The sequence below is a fragment of the Ranitomeya variabilis genome, chromosome 5, assembly GCF_051348905.1.
Source record: "Ranitomeya variabilis isolate aRanVar5 chromosome 5, aRanVar5.hap1, whole genome shotgun sequence".
Taxonomy (NCBI): Eukaryota; Metazoa; Chordata; class Amphibia; order Anura; family Dendrobatidae; genus Ranitomeya; species Ranitomeya variabilis.
In genome coordinates, this window is record NC_135236.1 from 540,945,179 (window position 1) to 540,954,983 (window position 9,805).

Genomic DNA, 9,805 nt, shown 5'->3' on the forward strand with positions numbered 1-9,805 from the left:
AGGAAACTGACATTCAAGTGATGGCGTATCACATTAATACCATGGTCTTTGAACACTTCCTCTGTTATATGAATGTCACAAGTGGCCATATGAGCTGGTGGTATGTTCAGCAGACAACCTCTTTTTAGTATTTTAAATTTTTTTGTAGTTCTTGAAATCGGAAAACTGAGCTGGGTACTAGCACCAGTCATGTTTGGTGACCACATGATTGTCCTGCATGGCTGTCAGGTGTAGTGGTTTCTTGATATCAGTATTTTCCTGCTCACTGGATAGTGTGAAACCAGAGCTTCTTGGGGTGGGTTTTCACATGGCCTTTTCATTTGCATATTAACCTTTCTTTTGTGTACTTAAGTACATGAAAACACATTGCAGATGCATGATTTTTTTTTTTACAAATTTAATTTTTTTTACTCTTCTAATTACATGTGAAACCTATTCCAAAAATATTTCTTATACAAAACACAACTGCAATTCAAAACCTGGAAATCCACTGTAACAATCGTGTTAATACATAATGATTACATAAAAATGCAATAAAACAGCTGGTGAAACTCAGCCTCACAAATAGCTTGCTTCAGTGGCCAATGTGCTTTCTAAATCATTGTAATCCACTTGGCAGTGTTTCTCCTTCTCATAAATGACCAGATTTAGTGAAGTATAGAAAGAAGAAAACAAAAAACCTACAAGTCTTAACACTTGGTCCCATGAATGTTGGGATATTGGCACTAGAGTGGGGTGTGATGAACTAGTGTATAACGTTTGGCATCAAAGGAGAATGATGTCCTAGTCTAATCACTAAAGGAGAATTAGGTTTTCTTTGCCCTACCCGTGTCACAATGTGACAGAAAATTAAAATTTGGGGCTGAAGTAAGTTGCAGAAAATCTTGAATAAAAACTATTGTCTACAGAAACAGTCTAAGGTGTCTGGTGTGTTCCCACTTTTTCCTAAATTTTCGTAAATGTGCACAAATAGTAACAGATTACCCTTAACTAATCTTAACTTTCTAGCACTTTAAAAACAGAGGGAGAAGTCAAACATTTAATGAAATAGTAGAAATGTAAAGAGAATTTTTATCCTGAGAGAATCTTGCATACATGACACATGTGAACGTGGCGGCATGTATTTTGGCCCAGGCTGCAGACCAGACTACCGCATTTCGGTAACGGGCAGCTCTGGTACAGGTCTGATGGGCGGACAAGCACAGAGCTGCACATTCAATCGGTAATGTTCACAACTTGCTGACGTGAATGGCGTATTTTAATGTAGTTGTCGGAGTTACAAGATTAATGCTGACTTAGAGGTTTAGACTTTTTTTTTCTTCCTAAAAGTATGTGGCAAATGCACACACTGGTAACTCTCTATACTTTGCCAATCACAGATAACTTTCTGATGCTACTAGCAAAAGTTTTAGCCATGTCCCTGACATGAGTAGCATTGAGGACGTTCTTCTTGACCTCCTAAAAGTTGTTGTGCAAATTGAAGGGTCTAAGCTTCTTGTGATTTTCAAGGTCATCCTTCTGTTCTCACATCAAATTGATCTTTAATAAATATTTTGCTCCATTAAATGGAGGAAACTATATTTTTGACCATTTATATAGCAACTCTAAGACAACTATTGAGTTGTGTAGTCCATAGTAATATATAAAAAAGGAAAAATACAAAGCACTAGACGGACCCGAGGGTAAACGCTTAACTTGCCTTCTACAGTAAAATGGTTTTCATAACTGCATTTGAAGATGGAACGCTTGCATTATTCAGGTATAAAAAGGCACATGTACAGATTTCCTGCTGAAAATTCACAGCAAAATCGACATGTGTTACTAGAAAGAACAGGAGTAGAATAAGTTTTATTTATTTTTTTCCCTGCATCAGATGTTTGTTCGTCAGATGACTGATGGGAGTAGGTGTGCTGACTAAATCTTCTTTTTATCTTCTAACCAGAGAGAGTACACCTCCACTTGTATTAACATAATGAAGGCTGAGCCCTCTTGGCAAATAAGTGCCAAAGGACTGGTGTCTGCTTCTTGCATCTTTACATGGGTTCAGTATAAACTGCTCAACTAACAACCGGTAATTTTTATGGAAATCTAAGAAATTGAGTTTGACATAATTCACTCCAAGTAAAACCTGAGCAGTTTTCAATCTTTATTGTCTAAAGTCTTGTGAGTGCAAAGAAAAGTAGCATGATCAACAACTTTTAAAGTACAAATGCTTATCAAGGTGTGGTGTGTACTATGTTTTACAATTACTAAAGGTGGTTTTCTGAAAACATTGTCCCCAGACTGAGTTTTGTTCGTTTTTTTTAGTTTTGTTTTTTTAACCTAAAACAAAACAAAAGCTTTAATCTCCCTGCTTGGGTCCAACAATTAGGGTACCGTCACACATTGAAATTTTCATCGCTGCGACGGCACGATTCGTGACGTCGCAGCGTCGTATAATCATCGCTCCAGCGTCGTAGACTGCGGTCACACGTTGCAATCACGGCGCTGGAGCGATGCCGAAGTCCCCGGGTAACCAGGGTAAACATCGGGTAACTAAGCGCAGGGCCGCGCTTAGTAACCCGATGTTTACCCTGGTTACCAGCGTAAACGTAAAAAAACAAACAGTACATACTCACCCGTCGGTGTCCTTCAGGTCCCTTGCAGTCTGCTTCCTGCTCTGAGTGCAGCCGTACAGTGAGAGCAGAGCGCAGCACCGCTGCGCTCTGCTCTCACTTTCCGGCCGGCACTCAGAGCAGGAAGCAGACGGCAAGGGACCTGAAGGACACCGACGGGTGAGTATGTACGGTTTGTTTTTTTACGTTTACGCTTGTAACCAGGGTAAACATCGGGTTACTAAGCGCGGCCCTGCGCTTAGTTACCCGATGTTTACCCTGGTTACAAGCGAAGACATCGCTGGATCGCTGTCACACACAACGATCCAGCGATGTCAGCGGGTGATCAAGCGACGAAAGAAAGTTCCAAACGATCTGCTACGACGTACGATTCTCAGCAGGGTGTCTGATCGCAGTAGCGTGTCAGACACAGCGATATCGTAACGATATCGCTAGAACGTCACGAATCGTAACGTCGTAGCGATGGAAATTTCAATGTGTGACGGTACCCTTAGTCTCCACCACTGCTCCTGGAGGTTTTCATCTGCGGTGCTGCAGACAATCGGTGAACTCCACAGCTCTGGCGGAGTAGACTGCATGAGCTGCTTAGAGCCACTAAGTACACTGGATGCAGCATCATCAATGTAATGTCGGCACTGCAGGCAGTAACAAACACCAGAAGCAAACGTGGAGACTTTTTTTTTTTTTTTTCTGGACCTGGGGAGCATGAGTAAAGCTCAAGGTGGTTGTTTGTTATTTAACTTAGGTCTGGGGGTCTGATGTTTTCAGAAAATGGAAAATCCCTTTTATTGCACAACTGATGCCAAAAACTAGTGGAAACTGATGAAAATATTTAAGCCACAGTGTCAATAATTGGTCACAGCAGAGTACAAAGTTTCTCATTGTGCAGAAGTCAATTAACAAAGGAAATCCTTACTAGTTGTTGGAAAGCCATAGTTCTAACAAGGGGCACAAACTTCTTTTTTTTTTTTATCGCAAGAACAGGGTGTATTTACATGTAATAGTGGAGTGTCATGTGGTCAAAATAGTTTTTTACTGCAAATAAGCAATGTGACTTTTCTGTGAGTAGTAATTCTTATCATGCGCCACACTACTGACCTATCCCGGTATCTATGAATACACTCTCTGAAAACTGCCCACTTATTGTAGAGATTCTGTATGCCTTATTCATCTGAATGTGCCAATTGGTGCTTGCACACTCGATTTAAGATAAAGCTCTTTTGTATGGTCCCAGTGTCATTAATTACTTGTATAAGGGATATTAGGATTGTACCAGGCAAGTATTCTTTTGCAAACTGTGCGTAGAACAATTTTACAATGTAGATGCCACCATTGTAAAGCTTTAACGTTCACTTTTAAATTATTGATGCTACATCTGATCATACAAGTTGTACAAGCAGCATTGCATTACTTGCGTGTTCTTTCTGTCTATAAGCCTGTGCTGATTACTTTGCTTCTCGTTATAGCCAAAATATATATGAAATATAAAAACTTATATGTTGATCTCAACAGACTCTAATGTTGTTTTTGTTCTCTAAAATAATCCATATGAACAGATTGGAAAAATGTCAATATTTTTATTTTGTATAAAGTATATGAAATACATTATAATGGGGAGAGATTGGATTCTATAATGGTGTAAGGCCTTATTAGAAATTAATAGAAAGATGCGTATATATATTTTTTTTACATTGCATTAATTGTAAACCCTGTATAAAAATTAAAACAGTAACTTCTGTTAATATGTAGGGTTTTTTTTATACATGCTGAATGAAATTCACTTGTTATATTGTCTTTTCCCTTTATTTTGTGAAATGTTGGACTTTTATGTCTTTGCGTGGAACAGGTGTGCATTTATTTTTTCTTAATTTGCTGTTTTCGGTAAAGTCCCGTTTGTACAGTGTTGCAGTGCATGTGAGACATGTGCTGCACCTCTCAATAAAAAGAAACCTTGAAGTCACATAATAAAAACATGCTTTTTCATTAACCAACTAATACTGTTGTGTTTTTATTGTTTTATTTGGACTACTTATTTTTCATTACCATGTTGTCAGTGAAAGTCAATTTGTATTTCTAAACTTGTTGATGTACACTGATCCAATTGCTCCCCCTAACTTCTGTATTGAAAGGTCATGATACCAAGTGAGTGTAAAGGCCCCGTCTCACTAAGCGATTTACCAACGATCACGACCAGCGATATGACCTGGCCGTGATCGTTGGTAAGTCGCTGTGTGGTCGCTGGGGAGCTGTCACACAGACCGCTCTCCCCAGCGACCAACGATCAGGGGAACGACTTCGGCATCGTTGAAACTGTCTTCAACGATGCCGAAGTCCCCCTGCAGCACCCGGGTAACCAGGGTAAACATCGGGTTACTAAGCGCAGGGCCGCGCTTTGTAACCCGATGTTTACCCTGGTTACCAAAAAAAACAAACAGTACATACTCGCCTTTCGGTGTCCAGGTCCCTTGCCGTCTGCTTCCTGCTCTGACTGAGATCCGGCCGTACACTGAGAGCAGAGCGCAGCGGTGACGTCACTGCTGTGCTCTCACTTCTCACTGTACGGCGGCTCAGTCAGTCAGAGCAGGAAGCAGACGGCAAGGGACCTGACGGACATCAGAAGGCGAGTATGTACTGTTTGTTTTTTTTTACATTTACGCTGGTAACCAGGGTAAACATCGGGTTACTAAGCGCGGCCCTGCGCTTAGTAACCCGATGTTTATCCTGGTTACCAGTGAAGACATCGCTGGATCGGTGTCACACACACCGATTCAGCAATGTCAGCGGGGCCTCAACGACCAAAAAAAGGTCCAGGCCATTCTGACACGACCAGCGATCTCACAGCAGGGGCCTGATCGCTGGTACGTGTCACACATAGCGAGATCGCTATGGAGGTCGCTGTTGCGTCACAAAACTTGTGACTCAGCAGCGATCTCGCTAGCGATCTCGCTATGTGAGACGGGGCCTTAACGTGGGCAGGGGCAGTAGTTGTGTAGCCATGCTACAGCAATGCGGGGGGTCCTGGCTAGGGATGGGTGCTGCTCTTACCTTTATGATATACCTAGACAGACAGGATGCTTCAGTTTGACTTATGATCCTGGCCCATCAAGTCCGAGATGAATGAAGGCAAGCAGTCCAAAGATAAACTTTGTTTACTGAACAACTTCATGAAGTATACACTGTGTGCAGAATTATTAGGCAAGTTGTATTTTAGAGGATTATTTTTATTATTGATCAACAACTATGTTCTCAATCAACCCAAAAGACTCATAAATATCAAGGCTTAATATTTTTGAAAGTTGGAGTGGTTTTTTTTAGATTTGGCTATCTTAGGAGGATATCTGTTTGTGCAGGTATTAGTAGGCAACTTAATAAAAAACCAAATATATTCCCATCTCACTTGTTTATTTTCACCAGATAAACCAATATATATCTGCACAAAATTTAGAAATAAACATTTCTGGCATGCAAAAACAAAACCCCAAAAAATTAGTGACCAATATAGCCACCTTTCTTTATGATGACACTCAACAGCCTTCCATCCATAGATTCTGTCAGTTGCTTGATCTGTTTATGATCAACATTGCGTGCAGCAGCCACCACAGCCTCCCAGACACTGTTCCGAGAGGTGTACTGTTTTCCCTTCCTGTAGATCTCACATTTTATGAGGGTCCACAGGTTCTCTATGGGGTTCAGATCAGGTGAACAAGGAGGCCATGTCATTATTTTCTCTCCTTTTGAGACCTTTACTGGCCAGCCACGCTGTGGAGTAATTGGAGGCATGTGATGGAGCATTGTCCTGAATGAAAATCATGTTTTTCTTGTACGATACCGACTTCTTCCTGTACCACTGCTTGAAGAAGTTGTCTTTCAGAAACTGGCAGTAGGTCTGGGAGTTGAGCTTCACCCATCCTCAACCCGAAAAGGTCCCACAAGTTCATCTTTGATGATACCAGCCCATACCAGTACCCCACCTCCACCTTGCTGGCGTCGGAGTGGAGCTCTCTGCCCTTTACTGATCCAGCCTCTGGCCCATCAAGAGTCACTCTGATTTCATCAGTCCATAAAACCTTTGAAAAGTCAGTCTTAAGATATTTCTTGGCCCAGTCTTGACGTTTTCTTATTTCTTGTTCAAAGGTGGTCGTTTTTCAGCCTTCCTTACCTTGGTCATGTACCTGAGTATTGCACACTTTGTGCTTTTTAACATTGCAGCTCTGAAATATGGCAAAACTGGTGGCAAATGGCATCTTGGCAGCTTCACGCTTGATTTTCCTCAATTCATGGACAACACCCCTCCTCATTACAGAGATGCACATTACCTGATTTACTTAATTGGTAGTTGGCTCTCAAGCCAGAACAGCTTGGAGTAGGACAACATGTATAAAAAGTATTATGTGATCAAAATACAACTTGCCTAATAATTCTGCACACAGTGTATACGTCACATAACGGGCACTACCCTTCAAGAATGCCTTCACAGAATTCAGAGGTAGGAACTTTACGGTTACACCTGGCAGTACATTACTTCTGTTAAAAATTACGACAGTCTAGCAAACCATTATGGGAAGTGCCATCTTGCCCTTTGAGGATCGTACGGGTCAAGGTCTTTTGCTATAGTGGGTACAGAAAGTGTTCAGACCCCTCTAACGTTTTCACTCTTTCATTGCAACCATTTGGTAAACTCAAAAAGTTCATTTTTTTTTCTCATTAATGTACATTCTGCAACCCATCTTGACTGAAAAAGAACAAATGTAGAAATTTTGTCATAAAAAAAAAACCTGAGCTATCTACATGGTCATAAGTATTCAGACCCTTTGATCAGACGCTCATATTTAAGTCACATGCTGTCCATTTTCTTGTGATCCTCCTTACAATAGTTCTACTCCTTCACTGGAGTCCAGCTTTGTTTAATTAAACTGATAGGACTTGATTTGGAAAAGCACACACCTGTCTATATAAGACCTCACAGCTCACACTGCATGTCAGACCAAATGAGAATCATGAGGTCAAAGGAACTGGCCAAGGAGCTCAGAGACAGAATTGTGGCAAGGCACAGATCTGGCCAAGACTACAACAGAATTTCTGCAGTACTTAAGGTTTCTAAGAGCACAGTGGCCTCCATAATCCTTAAATGGAAGAAGTTTGGGACCACCCGAAGTCTTCATAGACCTGGTTGTCCAGCCAAGCTGTGCAATCGTGGGAAAAGAGCCTTGGTGAGAGAGGTAAAGAACTCCAAGATCACTGTGGCTGAGCTCCAGAGATGCAGTAGGGAGATGGGATAAAGTTCCACAAAGTTAACTATCACTCCATCCCTCCATCAGTCGGGCCTTTATGGCAGAGTGGCCCAACGAAGCCTTTCCTCAGTGCAAGACATCTGAAAGCCTACATAGTTTGCTAACAAAAACACTTGAAGGGCTTCTGGTCTGAGAAATAAGATTCTCTGGTCTGATGAGATGAAGATATACCTTTTTGGTGATAATTTTAAGCGGTATGTGTGCAGAAAATCAGGCACTGCTTATCACTTGCCCAATACAATCCCAACATTGAAACGTGGTGGCAGCATTATGCTATGGGGTGTTTTTCAGCTGCAGGGACAGGACGAGTGGTTGCCATTGAAGGAAACATGAATGTGGCCAAGTACAGACATATACTGGATGAAAATCTCTTCCAGAGTGCTCTGGACCTCAGACTTGGCCGAAGGTTCACCTTCCAACAAGACAATGACCCTAAGCACACTAAAATAACAAAGGACCACTCCTTTGCTTCAGAACAACTCTGTGACCTTTTTTTGACTGGCCTAGCCAGTGCCCTGACCTAAACCCAATTAAGCATCTCTGGAAAGACCTGAAAATGGCTGTCCACCAACGTTCGCCATCCAACCTGATGGAACTGGAGAGGATCTGCGAGGAAGAATGGCAGAGGATCCCCAAATTCAGGTGTGGAAAACTTGTTGCATCATTCCCAAGAAGACTCATGGCTGTACTAGCTCAAAAGTGTGCTTCCACTCATTACTGAGCAAAGGATCTGAATACTTATGACCATGTGATATTTCAGTTTTTCTTTTTTAATACATTTTCTAAAATTTCTACATTTCTGTTTTTTTTCAATCAAGATGGGGTGCAGAGGGTACATTAATGAGAAAAAAAAACTTTTTTGAATTTACCAAATGGCTGCAATGAAACAGTGAAAAATTTAAAGGGGTCTGAATACTTTCCGTACCCACTGTATGTCCCATCAAGGCTAGGGTCAACTCAATGTTGATTTGTGAGGAGCCCACTGGCCGAGTTATGTCAGTATGACTTCACTACTAATGGACAAAGTCCATAAAGGACATGCTCCTTGCATTGGCACTTCAGCTTCCCATAGGAGAACTCATGTCTCTATATGGCAACACTCCTAACTATTATCTTTACTAGATAAGAAGCTAAAGATCTGCTTACCTGAGATAAGGAATCCTTTCAGCTTAGTTTTTTAGGGCTTCTGACCTACTGGTCCCCTGAGCGGTATAACATCCCTTTTAATTAGGCCTTCTGACCTGCTGCTAAGAACCTTGTCCTGGTGCTCACCTGATCGATATTCCTGAATCCTGTTGCTTAATCTTTACTTTCTTTCAGAACGTACTATCCAATATATAGTGGTGCCCCTCTTCATACACACCATTTCTATTTAAGTCTGCAAACAGCTAAACCATATGTTTGTTAGTCTCAATACTCATCCCTATATGAACAATAACAGGAAAACTTCCTCTGTTGGTGCGCACGAACTCCTCCCATCCTGGGCTGGTCCCAACTATTAACCTTGTCGGCTTTTACATATCCTTGTTTGTTAATATTGATTATTTTTAGGTCATCCCTTTCTTACCATCCCTCCTCTCTTTCTGTGTATTTGTTGATTTACTTTTTCCATGTAATAGGCTGATCTTAATTATCTGGTGGTGCCCTCTAATTCTTGTTTTAAACTTTATTTGTGAAATACAGCAAATAGCATCTACCAGGTTTAGATGAGTGACTAAAAACGTATAATAGTGCATTGTGATAAATTTAATGCATTTTATGACTGCCTAGTTTAGATAGATTAGTAAATTTATCACGTTTACTCTAGCGGGAAAGCGCATACAAAGTTGGGAGAAAAAACATCTGTATGCATTTTAGTTTTTAAAGAATACAAAATTAATTAAAATGTAAAATTGTCCC